This window comes from Schistocerca cancellata, chromosome 2 (assembly GCF_023864275.1).
Source record: "Schistocerca cancellata isolate TAMUIC-IGC-003103 chromosome 2, iqSchCanc2.1, whole genome shotgun sequence".
In the NCBI taxonomy this organism is placed as follows: Eukaryota; Metazoa; Arthropoda; class Insecta; order Orthoptera; family Acrididae; genus Schistocerca; species Schistocerca cancellata.
Genome location: NC_064627.1, coordinates 462,600,357 through 462,621,724, shown reverse-complemented (window position 1 = coordinate 462,621,724; position 21,368 = coordinate 462,600,357). Strand labels below are relative to the sequence as shown.

The 21,368-nt window shown below is 36.9% G+C and overlaps 1 long non-coding RNA gene across 2 annotated transcripts in view; it reads right to left on the bottom strand.

The window, feature by feature from the left end:
* Positions 1-16,283: 16,283 nt before the first annotated feature.
* Positions 16,284-21,368, bottom strand: part of LOC126161967 (uncharacterized) — a 67,432-nt gene continuing 62,347 nt past the window's right edge. Inside the window, exons 4-5 of one of the 2 annotated variants that reach the window (XR_007534981.1) lie at positions 19,846-19,936; positions 16,284-17,785 (exon numbers count right to left, since the gene is read on the bottom strand). This is a non-coding gene — a long non-coding RNA (uncharacterized LOC126161967). Of the gene's footprint in view, positions 17,786-18,822; positions 19,937-21,368 lie in introns of those variants that run through there. The other variant, XR_007534980.1, reaches the window with a different exon arrangement.

Below are 21,368 nucleotides of genomic sequence, written 5' to 3'. Positions count from 1 at the left end.
CCTATTAGATTAATGTATGGAGTGTGGGGAGAATGATTGTTTGAATGCCCCTGTGCATGCAGTAGTTATTCTAATCTTATCCTCACAATCCGTATGTGAGCAATGCGTTGGGGTTGTAGTATGTTCTAGTGTAATTGTTTAAAGCTGACTCTTGAAACTTTGGTAATAAATTTTCTCAGGATAGTTTATGTCTATCTTCAAGAGTCTTCCAGCACAGTTCCTTCAATACCTGTATGGCACTCTCCCATGGATTAAACAAACCTGTGACAATTCATGCTGCCCTTCTCTGTATATGTTCAATACCCCATGTTAGTCCTATCTGTTTTGAGTCCCACACACTTGAGAAACATTCTACAGTCAGTTGCAAAAGTGATTTGTAAGCAATCTCCTTTGTAGACTGATCACAGTTTCCCAGTATTCTACTAATAAACCAATCAACCATGACTGAACCTGTATGATCATTCCATTTCATATCCCCACATAAAGTGCTACACCCAGGTATTTGTATGAGTTGGCTGGTTACCACAATGACTCATTGATATTATATCATAGGATACTACATTTTTCATTTTGTGAAGTGCAAAATTGTATATTTCTGAACATTTATATCAAATTGCCAATCCCTGTACCACTTTAAAATCTTATTAAGATCTGCTTGAATATTTATGCACCTTCTTTCAGACAGTACTTCATTATAGATAACTGCATCATCTCAAAAAAGCCTAATTTTACTATTTATATTGTCTGAAAGGGTACTGAATAAAACGTGAACAGCAAGGGTCCCAACACTCTTCCCTGGGGTACACCCAAAGTTACTTCTACATCTGATGACGCCTCCTCTCCATCCATGATAACATGTTGCATCTTCCTTACCAAAAAGTCCTCAATCCGGTCACAAATTTCACTTGATGCCCCATATGATCATACTTTTGACAATAAGCATAGGTGTCAAATGTTTTTCGGAAATCAAGAAATGCAGAATCTATGTGATTGCCTTGATCCAAAGCTTTCAGTATGTCATTTGAGAAAAGTGCAAGTTAAGATTCACATGATCGATGATTTCAAACACTGTGCTGGTTGACATTGAGGAGGTCATTCTGTTCAAGATATCTCATTATGTTTGAGCTTAAAATATGTTCTAAGATTCTACAACAAATCGATGCCAAGGATATTGGACAGTAGTTTTGTGGAACACTTCTACTACCCTTCTTGTAAACGAGTGCAATCTGTGCCTTCTTCCAGAAAATGGGCACAGTTTTTCATTGTAGTTAGAAGAGAGGCTAACTCAGCCACAAATTCAGTGTAGTATCTGACCGGGATTCCATCTGGCTTTGTTCAATTTTAAAAATTTCAGTTGTTTCTCAACACCACTGATACTAATACTTATTTTATTCATCTTTACAGTTGTATGAGGGTTAAATTGAGGCAATTCTCCAGTGCTTTTCTTTGTAAAGGAGCATTTAAAATGGAGTTAAAGATTTCAGCTTTTGCTTTGCTCCCTCAATTTCAGTTCTTGTCTCATTCACTAGGAACTGTACACTAACTTTGGTACCACTAACAGCCTTTACGTACAACCAGAATTTCTTTGGGTTATGTAAAAGATCACTTGACAATATTCTATTAAAGTAGTCATTGAAGGTATCATGCATTGCTCTCTTGACAGCCAAATGTGTATCTATCACCCTATGCTATGTTTTACACCTATTATGCCATAATCTCTGTTTATTTAGAAGTTTCTCTACAGTAACTGCTTACCATAGAGGTTCCTTCCCATTGTGAACTGTTCTACTGGGTACATAGGTATCCAGTGTGTGGTCAACTATTCTTTTAAACTAGAGCCAGAGTTCCTCTACATGCTCCTGCCATGTGCTGAAAGTTTCAAGTTCCTCATTGAGAGATGCCACTACCGATTTTTTTATCTAGTTTACTGAACATACATATCTTCCTGATTGTTTTAGCTGTCCTTTGTACTTTGGTAGTCATTGTTGCCACAACCATATCATGGCCACTGATACCGGTTTCAATGTGGACATCCTCAAAGAGGTCAGGTCTATTAGTTGCCATTAGATCCAATATATTTCCATCATGAGTGGGGTTCCAAACTATCTGTTCTAGGTAGTTTTCAGAGAAGACTTTTAGTAAAGTTTCACGGAATGTCGTACACCCACCACTAAAAAAACTGTGGTTTTCCCAGCTAATAGTTGGATGATTAAAGTCTCCACCAACGATTATTGTAAGATTAGGGAACTCACATATGAATGACCTGAGGATTTCTCTAAAGTTTTTGGTTACATCAGGAGATGAGTCCAGTGGGCAATAAAAGAGTCAAATAATCATTTTATGCCCACCCCTGATGCTGAGTTTTGTCCAAACAATCTCACATGCAGCTTCAGTTACAGTCTTGGTGGATTGGATTTTCTTGTATACTGCGACAAATATCCCACTTTCATTTCCCATTTGTCTGTCCTTTAGATATACAATTAAATTTTCCCCAATATCTCACTGCTACCAGTTTCAGGTTTCAACCAGCTTTCTGTACATAGTATTATGTGAGCTTCACTGCTTTTCATGAGTTTTTCAAAGTGTTAGTTGCGTTTTGCATGTCCAAAGTTTTCGAAGTTCCTGCTTGTTCACAAGGAAGAAGTATTTCTGCTTGAAGCACTTTGTCATGTTAGAGCTCAGAATATGTTCAGTGATTCTAAAAAAAATGGATGTCAGCGATATTGCATAGTAGCTTAGTATACAACTTCTACCACCCTTCTTGTAGGTGAGTGTGAGCTGTTCTTTCTTTCAAACAACTGGCCCCCTCTTTTTGTTTGAGGGCTCTGTGGTATGTTATAGTTATGACAGGGGCTAACTCAGCTGCAAATTGTGAATGGAATGTGACAGGGATCTTGTCAGGCTCTGGGGCCAGCTAGTAAGTTAGTTACTTGATCCCTCTTGCCCTCCCTGAAAAGTGTGCATGTGCACACTCGCACACATGTGAAAACAACACACACATATGCAAACACACACACTCTCTTTCTCTCTCTCTCTCTTTCTCTCTCTCTCTCTCTCTCTCTTCCTACTACACATTCAGAAATACTGTATTCTGTTTTTTGATTGTTGACAACAAACTTGTGTAATAAGAGTGGTTTTAGCGATTTCTCAATGCCATTGTTTTGCCATCTTCAATGTTAGTTCATTTGTCATTCATGGGTGTTTGGGCACTAAATTTGATTCCCCTGACAGCCCTCGTATATGACCAGAGTTTGTTTTGGTTTTGTGAGAGATATTTTGTATGTTGATAAGAGTCTAATACGGTAGTCAATGAAGGATTCACACATTGTCATTTTGAAAAACACATTTACTTAACATTTCTTTGTCTATAACTCTACGCTTTGTTTTACAATTATTGTACAGTAGTCCCTGTTTGCAGAGACTGCGTTCTTCCCATCACGAAGTGTTCTACAAGGTAATCTTATATATATCTTCAGTGCTTGGTCAGCTACTGTTCTGAACTTGAGCTAGAGTTCCTTTACATCCTCCTGTCTAGAGCTAAATTTTTCAAGCTCCTTCTTGAGATATGACACTCTGCCTCTTTATCTTGTTTACTCACATATAAATCTTCCTACTTGTTTTAGTTGACCATAGAACTTTCAGAGTAGTTATTGCTGCAACTCCTTCATGGATACTGATACCAGTTTCCACTTGGATAGCATAAAAGAGGTAATTATGCTTGTTAACATTACATCCATTATATTTCCATCATCAGTGGGACTTCAAAATATCTACTCTAAGCCATTTTCAGAGAAAGCTCTTAGAAATGTCTCACAGGGGGTCTGTTGTGTCCACCATCTATAAAACTGTAGTTATATCATTAAATTATTCGATGACTGAAGTCTCATCTAATGACTGGGGAAGGTGTATGTTAGTTTGGATAAAGCTTTATCTAAATTTCTCGTTTATATTTGGGGGTGAATGCGTGGTCAAAAGAAGGCTCCAGTTATAATAATTATAATTTTATTCTGACACTTGGTACTAAATCGTACCCAAATAATCTCATATGCACTTGCAGTTTCCATGTCAGTGGATTTGAGTTTCTTGTCTGGTGTCAACCTCTATTTTTCCAGCCAAGCTGTTTCTTTGTCCCCACAGATCTCAACAGTGACAGAACATTTCATTCTTTTTCCACACTTTGTGCTGCTCGCAACACACCAATTTCCCTAAGGCACATATTAATGTAGTGACATCCAGCTACATTTTAGCTCTTGAAGAACCAAATGTGAAAGATACATATGAAATGGTGTTCAAATTTCAGTGGGTGTGATTGCTCGAAGTAGAAATGTAGAGTTCCAAGGCATGTATGTCACTCTAAAACAGATTAATAACACTTGCAACTTCCATCTCTACATCCATACTCTGCAAATCACTGAGAAGCAAATGGCAGAGGATGCTTTCAATAGTATCTGCTTTACTGGCAGCTGAGCCTGTGTGATCATTCCACATCAGATCCCTGCAAAATGTTGCACCCATTATTTGTGCAGGATGACTCTGTGATGATGTTGCAAACTTTCAGTGTGATGTAGTTATCTATAATGAAGTCGTATCTGAAAAGTGATACACTAATATGCAGTTGATCTTGAAAAGATTTTTAACTCGTGTAAAGGTCGGCAACTGATTTCAGAAATGTAAAAATATTCCGTCCACAAAACACAAAAATATATTACTGGTGTCCTATGACTACAATATCAGTGAGTCACAATTTAAATTAGTCAACACATGTAGGGTGATTTCATGATGATAGAGAAGGGTAAATGTATCAGTTTAAGGCAAGGGACAGTGGTCTAGTTGAAAGTTATAATCAAAGATCGTTCTCATTCCTCTGACAGCGGAATACATGTACCATTACTGTTGTTGCTAAGACTGTAGGGTAGGCAACTTTCAGAGGTGGTAGTAAAAACCATTTAGTAAACATGGGCTCTAAAATGCCTACCTTAAGCAGTTATTGATCTTTGTTACCGTGAAACACATCTCTTCTACCGACAAAAATGCCATAGCTCTTAAGGTATGCATTGTAGAGTCAATATTTACGAATTTTTTATTTTTTTTTTATTTTGTGGTCCATACTACATCCACCAAAAAATATGGAAACCAAAGAGCTCACAGCAGAAGAGATATGTTTCGCAGTACTGAAGATGAACGAGTGCTCATAGTTGTTAAGATATGCATTTTAGAGCACGCATTCACTAGACATTTTTGTCTTGTTTTGGTCCATACCACCAACTCTGAAAGTTGCTTACCCTACAGACTTAGCAACAACAGTAACAGCACACATATTATACTGTCAGAGGTATTAGAAAGATTTTCGCTTATAGCTTTCAACTCTGTCATTTCAGACCATGGTTCCTTGCCTCAAACTGATACATTTACCCTTCTCCTTCCTTATGAAATCACCCTATATGTATCGACTAATTTAAATTGTGACTCACTGATATTATACTTGAAGAATACCAGTACTACACTACTGGCCATTAAAATTGCTACACCAAGAAGAAATGCAGATGATGAACGGGTATTCATTGGACAAATATATTATACTAGAACTGACATGTGATTACATTTTCATGCAATTTGGGTGCGTAGATCCTGAGAAATCAGTACCCAGAACAACCACCTCTGGCCGTAATAATGGCCTTGATATGCCTGGGCATTGAGTCAAACAGAGCTTGGATGGCGTGTACAGGTACAGCTGCCCATGCAGCTTCAACACGATACCACAATTCATCAAGAGTAGTGACTGGCGTATTGCGATGAGCCAGTTGCTCAGCCACCACTGACCAGACATTTTCAGTTGCTGAGAGATCTGGAGAATGTGCTGGCCAGGGCAGCAGTTGAACATTTTCTGTATCCAGAAAGGCCCATACAGGACCTGCAACATGTGGTGGTGCATTATCCTTCTCAAATGTAGGGTTTCACAGGGATCGAATGTAGGGGGTAGAGCCACGGGTCATAACACATCTGAAATGTAACGTCCACTGTTCAAAGTGCCGTCAATGCGAACAAGAGGTGACCGAGATGTGTAACCAATGGCACCCCATACCATCACGCCAGGTGATAACGCCAGTACAGCGATGATGAATACATGCTTCCAATGTGCGTTCAACTGTGATGTCACCAAACACGCATGTGACCAGCATGATGCTGTAAACAGAACCTGGATTCATCTGAAAAAATGACGTTTTGCCATTCGTGCACTCAGGTTCGTCGTTGAGTACACCATCGCAGGCGCTCCTGTCTGTGATTCAGTGTCAAGGGTAACTGTAGCCATGGTCTCCCAGCTGATAGTCCATGCTGCTGCAAACGTCGTCGAACTGTTCGTGAAGATGGTTGTTATCTTGCAAACGTCCCCATCTGTTGACTCAGGGATCGAGACGTGGCTGCACAATCCGTTACAGCCATGGGGGTAAGATGCCTGTCATCTCAACTGCTAGTGATACGAGGCCGTTGGGATCCAGCACGGCATTCTGTATTACCCTCCTGAACCCACCAATTCCATATTCTGCTAACTGTCATTGGATCTCGACCAATGCGAGCAGCAATGTCGCGATACGATAAACCGCAATCACGATACGCTAGAATACGACCTTTATCAAAGTTGGAAATGTGATGGTACGCATTTCTCCTCCTTACATGAGGCATCACAACAATGTTTCACCAGGCAATGCCGGTCAACTCCTGTTTGTGTATGAGAAATCGGTTGGAAATTTTCCTAATGTCAGCATGTTGTAGGTGTTGCCACCAGCGCCAGCATTGTGTGAATGCTCTGAAAAGCTAATCATTTGCATATCACAGCATCTTCTTCCTGTCGGTTAAATTTTGCGCCTGTAGCATGTCATATTCATGGTGTAGCAATTTAATGGCCAGTACTGTACATTCCTGTATTTTGTGAATTGCACAATTTTACATTTATGAACATTTAAAACCAGTTGCCAATCTGTACACCACTTCAAAATCTTTTCACAATCATCTGAAAGTTAGTGCATCTTTTTCCAAATAGTACTTCGTTAGAGATAACTACATCACCTGTCATAGACACACCTCCCTGGGGGATGGCTGAAGTTAATTCCACAACTGTCCATGACCTACTGTGTAAGGTAACGTACTGTATCTGCACTACCAAGAGGTTCTTCGTCCATACACTAATTCCGTTTTATACACCACATGATCATACTTTCATTAATAAGTGTTGATGTACTACTGAGACAAATGCTTTTTGGAAGTTTAGAAAAAAATATATCCATGTTGTTTCCCTGGGCCATAGTTTTTAAAATTCCATCTAATAAAAGAAAGTAGAGTTGTAGTTAACTGATGTTTCCCAATTCAGTCATTCTGTTTAAGATAGCTCATTATGCTTGAGGAATATGTTTTAAGATTCAACATCAGATAGTTGTCATTTTTACTCAAATGATAGTTTTGTGGATTGATTCTGCTACCCTTCTTGTAGACAGTTGTGAGCTGTGCTTTCTTCCAACTGCTGGGCTCAGTTTTCTGTTTTGGGTTTTTATGGTATATTATGGTTAAAAGAGGGGGCTGACTTGGCCACAAATTCTGTATAGAAACTGACAGGGATTGCACAGGGTTTGGTGCTTCATTAACTTCTCTCAAATCGGCGTGGCACTGGCCCTCACATAAAATGAATAACAATCAAAGTTCTCTGGTAAAGCTTCTGGGGTGAGAGGCTGTGGTTGATTTATATAAAATTGTTTCCTGATGTTTCATTTCTGACTGCATTTGACTTCTTCAGAGGTAAAGCAGCAAAAAATTATTTTACAACATCATGTTATGACAGGACGAGATGTAGAATCTTTTAAACACTTACATGACATAGATAGTACATTTTCATATTTTGGCAAGAGGTATGCGTCCACGGCAATCAGAAACAAAACATTAGGAAATAGTTTTATGTATTGACTACAGCCTGTCAGCCCAGAAATTTTAACTGAAATAAACACCAGCTGTGAAAACATACTTTGCATGAATAATCACAGTTATTGTGTACATTATTTTCATCAATACATTTGTAAATTTACATTAGCAAATTAAATGTTCAGGTAATTCTTGGCACCCACCGACATGTTTTACATTATTTTCTAGGGTTCTACAATGCAAATTTTAGCTAAATATTTGTACTAAATAATTGAACTGACATTAAAATGAATAAATATACTGAAATGAAATGTTTTTACTCAAAGATTTGATTTCTACATTTTTGTGACTTACTATATGAAATGTTGCAGAGTTGTTAAACTGCTTTAAATGATCTTAAACAAAGATTAGTGTGGGGGCCTCTTAGAAACATAATTGCAAGTGTTGCTCAACAAAATAAAAATATAGTGTATCAAATACTCAAGCAATCTCAAGTAACGCATAGTTCAACTGAAAAATATATTGCCTACTCCTACTTGAATCCATTAATGGGTATTTTGTTATGTAACTCTCCTATTTTGGCTGTCACATCTCGATGCCCCTTCCTGCCTTATAATCTTATGCATATGAAAAATAAGAGAGATTATGCCAGCATCAAGATGTAACAATTATGAAAGTTAAATGAATTGATCCTCTCATGTCAAAACTGAAAACCTGTGTTTGCATGCATTATAACATTTTGTCTTTAAAGAAGCGAAAATATTTTTTTGTATCAAAAGAATAATTTTCTTGAAAATATATATGTGATTTATAGACTAAATGCAATGACATTGAGAAAGTGAGATTCTTTATCTGAAATTTTACAACTTTTGAATCATATACATCTATGCAAATCTGTATATTGAGCAAATATATTTTTTGTAACTGTTTTAAACTAATATATAAGTACAAAATTAATGGTCTTCACTGAATCTTTGCAATACATGTATAAATATACAGTTTCAGCTTCTCTGAAATTTGTGGCTTCCTAGTTTCAACATGTTGTTGTTGTGGTCTTCAGTCCTGAGACTGGTTTGATGCAGCTCTCCACGCCACTCTATCCTGCGCAAGCCTCTTCATCTCCCAGTACCTACTGCAACCTACATCCTTCTGAATCTGCTTAGTGTATTCATCTCTTGGTCTCCCCCTACGATTTTTACCCTCCACGATGCCCTCCAATACTAAATTGGTGATCCCTTGATGCCTCAGAACATGTCCTACCAACCGATCCCTTCTTCTGGTCAAGTTGTGCCACAAACTTCTCTTCTCCCCAATCCTATTCAATACTTCCTCATTAGTTATGTGATTTACCCATCTAATCTTCAGCATTCTTCTGTAGCACCACATTTAGAAAGCTTCTATTCTCTTCTTATCCAAACTATTTACCGTCCATGGTTCACTTCCATACATGGCTGCACTCCATACAAATACTTTCAGAAATGACTTCCTGGCACTTAAATCTATACTCGATGTTAACAAATTTCTCTTCTTGAGAAATGCTTTCCTTGCCGTTGCCAGTCTACATGTTATATCCTCTCTACTTCGACCATCATCAGTTATTTTGCTCCCCAAATAGCAAAACTCCTTTACTACGTTAAGTGTCTCATTTCCTAATCTAATTCCCTCAGCATCACCCGACTTAATTTGACTACATTCCATGATCCTCATTTTGCTTTTGTTGATGTTCATCTTATATCCTCCTTTCAAGACACTGTCCATTCTGTTCAACTGCTCTTCCAGGTCCTTTGCTTCTGTAACAGAATTGCAGTGTTGTCAGCAAACCCCAAAGTTTTTATTTCTTCTCCATGGATTTTAATTCCTACTCCGAATTTTTCTTTTGTTTCCTTTACTGCTTGCTCAATATACAGACTGAATAACATCGGGGAGAGGCTACAACCCTGTCTTACTCCCTTCCCAACCACTGCTTCCCTTTCATGTCCCTCGACTCTTATAACTGCCATCTGGTTTCTGTACAAATTGTAAATAGCCTTTCGCTCTCTGTATTTAACCCCTGCCACCTTTAGAATTTGAGAGAGAGTATTCCAGTCAACATTGTCAAAAGCTTTCTCTAAGTCTACAAATGCTAGAAAAGTAGGTTTGCCTTTCCTTAATCTTTCTTCTAAGATAAGTTGTAAGGTCAATATTGCTCACGTGTTCCAGTATTTCTACGGAATCCAAACTGATCTTCCCCGAGGTCGGTTTCTACTAGTTTTTCCATTCGTCTGTAAAGAATTCGTGTTAGTATTTTGCAACTGTGGCTTATTAAACTGATTGTTCGGTAATTTTCACATCTGTCAACACCTGCTTTCTTTGGGATTGGAATTATTATATTCTTCTTGAAGTCTGAGGGTATTTCGCCTGTTTCATACATCTTGCCGTCAGTAGTTCCAAAGGAATGTTGTCTACTGCAGGGGCCTTGTTTCGACTCAGGTCTTTCAGTGCTCTGTCAAACTCTTCACGCAATATCGTATCTCCCATTTCATCTTCATCTACATCCTCTTCCATTTCCATAATATTGTCCTCAAGTACATCACCCTTGTATAGACCCTCTATATACTCCTTCAACCTTTCTGCTTTCCCTTCTCTGCTTAGAACTGGGTTTCCATCTGAGCTCTTGATGTTCATACAAGTGGTTCTCTTATCTCCAAAAGTCTCTTTAATTTTCCTGTAGGCAGTATCTATCTTACCCCTAGTGAGATAAGCCTCTACATCCTTACATTTGTCCTCTAGCCATCCCTGCTTAGCCATTTTGCACTTCCTGTCGATCTCATTTTTGAGACGTTTGTATTCCTTTTTGCCTGCTTCATTTACTGCATTTTTATATTTTCTCCTTTCATCAATTAAATTCAATATTTCTTCTGTTACCCAAGAATTTCTACTAGCCCTCGTCTTTTTACCTACTTGATCCTCTGCTGCCTTCACTACTTCATCCCTCAAAGCTACCCATTCTTCTTCTACTGTATGTCTTTCCCCCATTCCTGTCAATTGTTCCCTTATGCTCTCCCTGAAACTCTGTACAACCTCTGGTTTAGTCAGTTTATCCAGGTTCCATCTCCTTAAATTCCCACCTTTTTGCAGTTTCTTCAGTTTTAATCTACAGGTCATAACCAATAGATTGTGGTCAGAGTCCACATCTGCCCCTGAAAATGTCTTACAATTTAGAACCTGGTTCCTAAATGCCTGTCTTACGATTATATAATCTATCTGATACCTTTTAGTATCTCCAGGGTTCTTCCATGTATACAACCATCTATCATGATTCTTAAACCAAGTGTTAGCTATGATTAAGTTGTGCTCTGTGCAAAATTCTACCAGGCGGCTTCCTCTTTCATTTCTTAGCCCCAATCCATATTCACCTACTATGTTTCCTTCTCTCCCTTTTCCTACACTTGAATTCCAGTCACCCATGACTATTAAATTTTTGTCTCCCTTCACTATCTGAATAATTTCTTTTATTTCATCATACATTTCTTCAATTTCTTCGTCATCTGCAGAGCTAGTTGGCATATAAACTTGTACTACTGTAGTAGGTGTGGGCTTCGTATCTATCTTGGCCACAATAATGCGTTCACTATGCTGTTTGTAGTAGCTTACCCGCATTCCTATTTTCCTATTCATTATTAAACCTACTCCTGCATTACCCCTATTTGACTTTGTGTTTATAACCCTGTAGTCACCTGACCAGAAGTCTTGTTCCTCCTGCCACTGAACTTCACTAATTCCCACTATATCTAACTTTAACCTATCCATTTCCCTTTTTAAATTTTCTAACCTACCTGCCCGATTAAGGGATCTGACATTCCACGCTCCAATCCGTAGAATGCCAGTTTTCTTTCTCCTGATAACGACGTCCTCTTGAGTAGTCCCCGCCTGGAGATCCGAATGGGGGACTATTTTACCCCCGGAATATTTTACCCAAGAGGACGCCATCATCATTTAATCATACAGTTTCAACATAACACTCTGTTATTGATTAGTCATCATATCTAGTTATGATAGTCTCTCTGGTATAATATGTTCATTACATTTGTCTTTTGTTCGAGTTATCAGCAGTTCCTATCAAAGTAACAGCCCTAATTAGCTCTGATACTCAGTTTTAGTACACAATCATCACACATCAGAGGTAAAATAAATGTTCAGCTGGGCATCAGGCATCTTAGGTAAAATAAATGTTCAACTGGGTTATACATGGTTCAAACAGCTTCTGTCTTTTCTTTCTGTATTATATGAAAGAAACTTATGTATATATCATATAACAAATTATGTATGTATACCAATTTCATCACACTCAAAATTCAGAATCAAACAGTGCCTGTAAATTATAATACATTTAGAACTTGCATTCTCTCATAATAATTGTGTTTTTGTCATTGTAAAGCTTCATGGCATTTGTAATCATAGTCTAATAAACACTCATAAATACTCACCATAGAGATGACACACTGAGTTGTAGACAGGTGCAAAGAAAAGACTGTTACACAGTGAGCTTCCAGCCAGAGTCATGTTCAGAAAAGAAAAGAAAACACACACATTCACACAGGTAAGCACACTTCGCACACACTTGGCTGCCCTCTCTGCAGCAGCCAGAGAGAGCTGTCATGTGTGTGTGAGGCGTGCTTGCCTGTGAGAATGTGTGTGTGCGTGTTTTCTTTTCTGAAGAAGGCTTTGGCTGAAAGCTCTGTGTTTAACAATCTTTTCATTGTGCCTATCTGCATCTCAACATGTTATCTTTGCAGAGACCACCAATCTATCCTTTTCATAATATTGTTGATATTCCAAACTGGACTTTCCATAGTCTAATGAAGTAGCATAATAAATGTGTGCAAGTGTCATGTAACCTAGACATATCTGAGAAAGCATCATGAAATTTTATCTTGAACTTAAAACATATGTGTCTCAGTATGATCAGTATCATTAGGATAGAAAATATTTTTGAATGAAATTAGAGAAAAATGATTATCAGTAATCAGACATGATTAATTCAAGAAAACATAAAATTAATAATCTTGAAAGTATGCTATTACAAAACTAGATACATGATCTTAGAATTTCCACTTGTGTTTTCAGATTAAAATTATACTACAACCTAAAATCAAAATCATGTTGTAAATTAATGTTAACTAACAAAAATTTGATCACATTATTCCATGACAGTAAAAATTTTTCATTGGTACTGATGCCAAAATCCCAGTACTTAATTCACATTGCAGATAATATTTTTACTATGTCAGTCCTTGTTATGCCAACAGATTTATCATTAACACATTGCATTTCATGTTGTCAAGGAACAGACTTACAATTACATAAATTACTAATACACGACTTAGTGGATAGAATTCACTATGTTTCATGACTATTAATCCCTAACTTCATCATTATATTCCTTATATACTTTAATCTTTTCACCGTCTTCGACTATATAACATAATCATAATCCACACAGAACCCTAACATTTCATCACAATAATCCACCAAGAGTTCTAGAATTTCATAACAATCCTATCACCTCACAATAATCATCATTACTACAATTCTCAATTGCCTAAGGATGTCCTGAATCCTCCTAATCATGGCTTCTTCTGCAGGCAAAGTATTCTCAACATCATCATGAACACATTTTTCAAAATTGCTTTATACAGTTCATGACAAAAGACATTCACTTTCCCAAAGATTTTCATTACATTACATTGCCTATTTTCACAATACCAGCTACAGAGAATCTCCATGATAATGTGGCAACAACTATCAGCACCTCTTCAGCCGCAATATTTGGGTGGGGATGGTTTGTGACTGCCTCATGAGACTAGTCATTTGCACACAGTGCCTTACAGGTGGGGCGTACCTAATCTTCCTGTGCCTGGCCCTGTCTTCCCTGCTGGAAGACGTGTCTTCAGTGACATGTGGTTACTATGTGATGGTGCTCCAGCTCACTGGCCTCTGTAGCACAGGCATAACATTCCCACTTGCTTGGTGTGTTCATGTATGCTTTCAGTCACTGAAACCTGCACTGTCAAAGACCTTTATATCCACCTTCAAGTTGGTGTACCACCCTTGGAACATTTTTCATTTTTGTGACCATGTTCCCATATGACTTTCCTTGGTCCTTATCCTCTCAGTGATCATTTCATGCTGTTTGTCCTCATTTAGTGAAATCAACTTGTATTGGCTACACAGAGCTATAACTTTACATGTGCCCCCCCCCCCTCCTCATTTTAATACGTGTTGAGCAAAAAAAGTGATAAAATGTTTACACCTAGCCAATAATCTCATCAAAATCTTACATCTAAGCATAGAAAATCATTGACATGAAAGAAGAAAAATTAGAGAAAGTCAGATTGTACAGGTCTTCTGTGTCCTAATTATTCAGGTTGCTTTCAGTTGGGTTCATTCTCTACATGTCTTTTTAAAGTTCTCATGCCCTCTGTATTATATAAATGGTACTCGTCGTGTCTCCACAATGCAATTCTCACTTCGTTAGCTACTTTCTAAAATCTACCATTCTGTAGACAATTCGGAATTGATACGTACCAGGTGTAGATGTATGAAACCAGAATTTGGTTGCAATAATTACACATCTGATGTTTGAAACTGATAAGCTGTATTTTATTCAAAATAATCTCCATTGCTGTTTATACATTTCTCCCATCTTTCTGGAAGATTGTGAATGACACGCCAAAAAAATAGTTCCTCTTTTGAAGCAAACCAGTCAGAGAGCCATTTTCGTACATTTTCATATGAACTGAAGTGTTGTTCAGGGAGAGCATGTCCCAGTGATGGAGAATAAGCTGCATGCCCTAGTATTTTCCAAATGAACGCCTCAATCATTTCCCTCACCCATTTTTCTGTGTTTGATGGGGCATTATCATGGAGCAATATGACTTTGTATTGCCTTTTTCTGTACCCTGGTTGTTTTTCATGTAATGCTCAATTTAAATTGATCATTTGCTGTTGCTAGTGATCTGTATTAACAGTTTCATCAGGTTTTAGCAGCTCAAAAATAGATGACACCCTTCTGATCCCACCAAGTACAGAGCATTGTGTTCTTTCCAAAGCGATTTGGTCTTGCAGTGGATGTTGATGGTTTGCCTGGTTTCATCCACGATTTATGACACTTAGGATTCTCAAAATATATCCATTTTTCATCACCTGTCACTCTTCGATGGAGAAACAACTTTCTTTCATATGTAGCAAGCCGCATTTCACAAACGGTCTTTCAATTAGCTTGCTGTCTTTCATTCAGTTCATGCAGAAACCTTTTCCCATTTTCTGCACCTTGCCCATAGCTTTCAGCTCAAGAGAAACGGCTTTCTGCATCACATTCAATTGTTCTGCAAGTTCTTGTTGAGTCTGAGTATTATCTTCATCCAATAAGGCCTGCAATTTGTCGTCTTCAAACTTTTTCAGTGGTTCCTTGCACTCATAGTTTCTGATGTCAAAATCACTACTTTTGAATTTTTTGAACCACATGAAACACTGTTTTCCCAAAAGCTTTGACAAGCAATCAGTGTGATTCTGCAGCAGTTTCCCACAATTGATAATGGAAAACCAATGCTGTCCACAAAACACAGTTGATAGGCACAAAACTCAACATGTTTATGGCTTTGAAACAGATACTGATGTACGGAACTTGGGTTACTGTGTGTTGACATTGGTCGTCAGCCATTACAGGAGCCAGATGGCGCTGCAGATGCAGTGTCATGGGCCCTACACTGATGGGTATCTCCAGCTATATGGAAATTCTGGTTCCACACTTCTACACCTGGTATATCTGTTTGACTATCTCTAAATCAGATAGAATACATAAGCAAAAAGATGTATTGTATTTATTTCTATTTTTTTGTGTCACTCTTCGTAATTCAGTGCATCAGTTTCATGGCTCTCTAATATACTAATACTGACATTTGATATTATTATTTACTAATGACAAATACATGACATCTGTTGAACACATTGTAGTATTACTGACCTGGTTTGTGTAGTCTCTCTTCGGTAGCACCACTCTTGATCACTGCAAAGCTGAAAGTCTAAATGTGAGTGGGATGGTGTCGGCTCAAAGATGTTCATGACACCATAATTTAGATTACACTAATGCAAACATTGAGCCTCACAAAGTTTGAATATTAATAATGGCGACTAGTTTGTCAACTAAGAAGACTTCTTAGTTCACAGAACCAGACAAGGACGTACAGTTACCTATAAACAAACAGTTGATTGGCAAAGTTAAGTGTTTAACTGTGCCACAAAACATAGGTCACATTTACACAAAAAGTTACCGTTCACAGTTAGTACAATCCTGTGTGATTTATTATAGAGGATATGGTTCAGTAGTTCATTTAATTCAGTACAAAATGAGAATCTTTGTGTCCAACCATCATTTGTTTTGATGACAATGATTTTTCACATCACTTGTTAATCAAAACACATTTCAATAAAATGTTCCTTAATTTATGTTACAGAAGGCTTTAAACATTAAATTTCTTGAGCTTTGTGGATGTCAGAGCATGCATTTACATGTACAGAACATGCATGACTGGTGTGAGCCAACACGGAGAGTGCACCTGACATAGGTCTTACTCTTTGGTTTCCTAACAGCAAACTGCCAATTTTGGGTGATGTCTAACTTCTTGAAGATAGGTGTAAGAACAGACTGTTATTTTGTAAATTAGATTGTGCTTAGAGAATTGGCTGGGGTGAGTTTTACTGTTTTTGATGAACTACAATATCCAGTGTGATTTTGGCATGTAGAAAATGTTATTGGTTAGAAATTTAGAAAAATGCATAGACAGTATTATTCATTGTGATATCAATCCTCTCATTTGCATATATGATTGTCATATTGCAAATTAGTGTAAATTACATGACATTATTAAGCAGTGAGTTAATTACTTAGTTCTGCATGTCACATTGTACAGAAAAATTAAGGTAATGAAAGTATGTAGCCAAAAATCACATTCTAACAGTTGGTAGAGCAAAACAAATAATGAAAAATTGTAGTGGTCAGAAATTTAAGTTTAATTATTTTGGAAGATAACTATTCTTAGGTAATTTAAGATAGGTTACTGGAAATTTAGAATGCTTAGCTTTCTAAAGATGTAGGTCATTCTTTGTATCCTGCCCATTATCTCGTTGGGCTTTGTATGTTGCACTGTAGTATTAATATCACTCAATTTCATTTTCAAATTATGAGTGCCCTAATGAAAATTAATTATCTTAATGTAAACAAAACAACCAGAATGACAATCTGAAGAGTAAATTCAAGTAAAATTACGTCTAAATAAGATCTTGAGATTTTCATCTAAGTGTTCCCTGTCAGTAGATAAAGGTATTGAGAATAAGATAAAAATTATCAAAAAATGGGTTATTAGTGAGAGTAGAAAAAACATAACAGATGGGGAGAATTCACCATGCTATGTCACGCAACCCTCACATTGGGTCGTATATACAGATACCACCCAATAGCTGAGTATACAATCCACTGTCCAGACAGTTAGCTAAAAACCTTCCAATATAAATCCCAAATTAAAAAATGTAAACTTTTCGTAAACTACAAATTTACAGTATTGCATACACAAATGAAATATATGTTAAAACTGGTCACTGACATCAGTTATAGAAGATATACATTTTATGCATACTTTAATGTTATCATGTATACTAGATTCTTCAAACTGGAGACAAATTTTTACTATTTTTTACAGAAATATACAACAATATTCTTTTCAATGTTTTTTCAAGTTCTGTTCTCCTAACTCTTAATTAACTCATTTTATTGTAACTCAGTTCCCTATTTTCACAGGTTCAAATTGTGGGTCTATGTTCAGCCACGTCGACCAGTGTCCTTGAATGTTGTTACATACAGCAATCACACATGTAAAACAATGGACAAAAAACTCTATTTTAGTACACTAGTAACTCATAACCCGACACCTCTAATAAAATGTTTCTCATCTAGTCAGACAGTCATTACCTATTAGAAACACAGATAGTTATCCTTATAGCACAATAAATAACATTTAAAATAATGGTAAAATAATGCCATATGTATTCCTATATTAGCATTACATGACATTCTTAATAATCAAATCAAGCTAAGGGGATGGAAGTATTTCTATATGACCCTGCATATTTGCTCGAAGCACAATACTCACTTCACTGAAACCAAAAGACAAATTTCAATAAAATTTTCAAAATGTTACTTAGCATATCCACAAATTACTATGTTATTAGTGTTAAATCCTGACAGAATATTCATGATACTTTCTCTTTATTAATGTTTTTTTCTACTTTAGTTTTGTGAATATCAGACTCATGTATGGGAGCTTTATGTAAAGATCTCACTTCGTTACAAAATGAACTTGACCATGTACTTAAAGTGAATATGTCTCTTATATGTAGAAAATGTTAAAGTTATTTAATTAAAGAATCAAAGATGTCATTTTGAAATAATAACAATACTTTTCAAATTACTCTGGTCTATATTTGCTTCTGCACATTTTCACATTAATACTGAACCAACCATTGCTGCACTGCATTTCCACATTAATTAAACAGGTAAAAACAGGTAATCACTGGTCACAGGAGCCCTTTAACTTACATTTTACTAACAATATGTTTCTCCAAGACACTCCTAGCATTGGGTCATTGTTGTCATTATACAGCTAGACTGTTTTTCCAGAGAGAAGGCACACTTGGCTCCAAAAGTTCCAAAATACATCAATTAAGTGAGGAGTACACTATCGATACATTCAGAGAGCAAGTATAGCAGTACTCCTTACACCCCCCCCCCCCCCCCCATAGAATTTTTTAAAAAATGTGAGAAAGAAGTTTTTTGAAAATCAAAAGTTTTTTGAAAAACAAAAGAAAAAGAAACCATACATCCCACAGAAAAATGAATAACCAATGAATAACACAGCAATGTTTCCCTCCTGAGTTATATTGCAATATGGCAGAAATGTTACATGCATTTCACATTCTCTCATCACAACAATGAAAATTCCAATCTTCACATTTTTTAAAAATATCTGATAAGCAGCCAATAAAGATACATAGAAATGGAATTTGCCATACAGCTGGGTTAAATAAAAGTAAAACTATGAAATGCTTCACAGCATACTGCACACCATAATCTTACTAGTGTTAAGGCACATTTGTAAAATCTACAGAAGTTACATGCAAAGGTTCCATGGGAAAAACAGTAGCAAGATCATCATGTCTCTGAACCTTTTCTATGACTGTTTAACATACTGTAATCAACAAAATATCATTACTCATGTGATAAACTAATTTACTCTATTTATGTCAATAGAAAAAAAATGAATAAATAAGAATAAAAATAGAAATAAATGATAGGTGATGTACAGTCTGTAAGAATAGTAGGTGAATTTTGCATTTCATAACATACATCTTTATGTTTCTCTTCTTGTCTTTTTCAGATGTCTTCACCATTTTCTGTTGACTCCCCTTAAATATTTTCACCTTGTACTCTTGACTTTCCTAATTTATACACTTCATTTCCTCTTTATGCTCCTTAAACACTGACTTCATTTCCCTCATGATTTTCTTTTGATTTTCTGTAAATTATTTGAATTTCTTCTCTTGACTTTCTGTATATTCTTTGAATTCCTACCTAGATTCATTCTAGTTACTTATGTGAATTCTTTTATTGCATTTAATAGTATAATTATTCCATCTTCACTATGAAGAGCTCCCACAACAACACTATCAACTGGTGTTTGTTCCTTTTCTAACAACACTTTTACACTTCAAAGTCAAAAAATACAAAATACAGGCCTAACTAACTTCTTCCGTATTAAGCCCACCACACATCAAATAATTTAAATGGTTTGCCTACAGCAGCAATTTCAAACTAGATGCAACTGGCCTTATTGCAATACTTACATTTTTTATTACATCTGATGGTTGCTGCATTGTGGTGTGGTGCAGCAACTGCGCCTCCCTTTTGCATCATCATGATGGTTGTCTTGAACCACTGCAATCCAAGATGATGTGGAATTCGTCTCTTGTCTCAAACCACTGCAATTCAAGATGCTATAGATTTTTGTTGTATAAACATTTTGTTGCAATGGCACATTCTCATTACTCTCCCCACATGTAGATTCATAGATTTATTGTGTATAGTTAATTACAATTATTGCATACCATTTCTCCATCTACGATCTACTCTCTTCTGCAAGAAGGAAGTCAGTACCAAGACTAAGTTATCTGTGCACCGTTCAATCTTTTGACCAACTTTGTTGTATGGGAGCGAAAGCTGGGTGGATTCAGGTTACCTTATCAACAAGGTTGAGGTTACGGATATGAAAGTAGCTAGGATGATTGCAGGTACTAGTAGGTGGGAACAATGGCAGGAGGGTGTCCACAATGAGGAAATCAAAGAAAAACTGGGAATGAACTCTATAGATGTAGCAGTCAGGGCGAACAGGCTTAGATGGTGGGGTCATGTTACACTCATGGGAGAAGCAAGGTTACCCAAGAGACTCATGGATTCAGCAGTAGAGGGTAGGAGGCGTCGGGGCAGACCGAGGAGAAGGTACCTGGATTCGGTTAAGAATGATTTTGAAGTAATAGGTTTAACATCAGAAGAGGCACCAATGTTAGCACTCAATAGGGGATCATGGAGGAACTGTGTAAGGGGGGCTACGCTCCAGACTGAACGCTGAAAGGCATAATCAGTCTTAAATGATGATGATGATGATGATTTCTCCATTCTTCACCAAAAAGCAGTTGTCCAGGAATGGTATGCCAAATGTAAAGTTACAGTCCCTGGCACCATGACAGATGTAGAGCTCCCTCTCTCCTCTCTTTGTTAATATCTTTTCTACTTAAATTTTGTAGCTATTGGACTAGTGAACTTAAGTTGGAATCCTTACATAGAGATCATGTTTTTTTTACAAAACGAACATGACCATATTCCTAAAGCAAATGTGTGCCTCTTATGCATTGCAAATTTCAAAGTTATTTAATCTGAGAATGAAATATGTCACTTTGAAATAATAACAGTAAAATTCAAATTACTTTTTCACGTAACATGCTTCCCTAACAGTGCTTCACTCACCCAATTTCACTTAACAGTTATGTTTGTTTCACATTCAAACTGAAGCAACCATCACAACATGGTGTTTCCCCATTAATTAAACAGGTAACCACTGATCATGGAAGCCCTTTCGTTTATGTTATACTGACAATATGTTTCTCCATGACAATTGCTGATTCTCAGACACAACTCTTTGTGAACCATAAATCTCTGACTCAGTTCCTCACACCTTTTCATGTAATAACCGAAATACTTTTCTTCTTTAAACCAAAAAACACTTTTATATATTAATTCCACTTTCTACTATATTATGAACATTACTTATCCAGCTATTTATTTACTGCCATCTCATGCCCTAGTGTGTGAG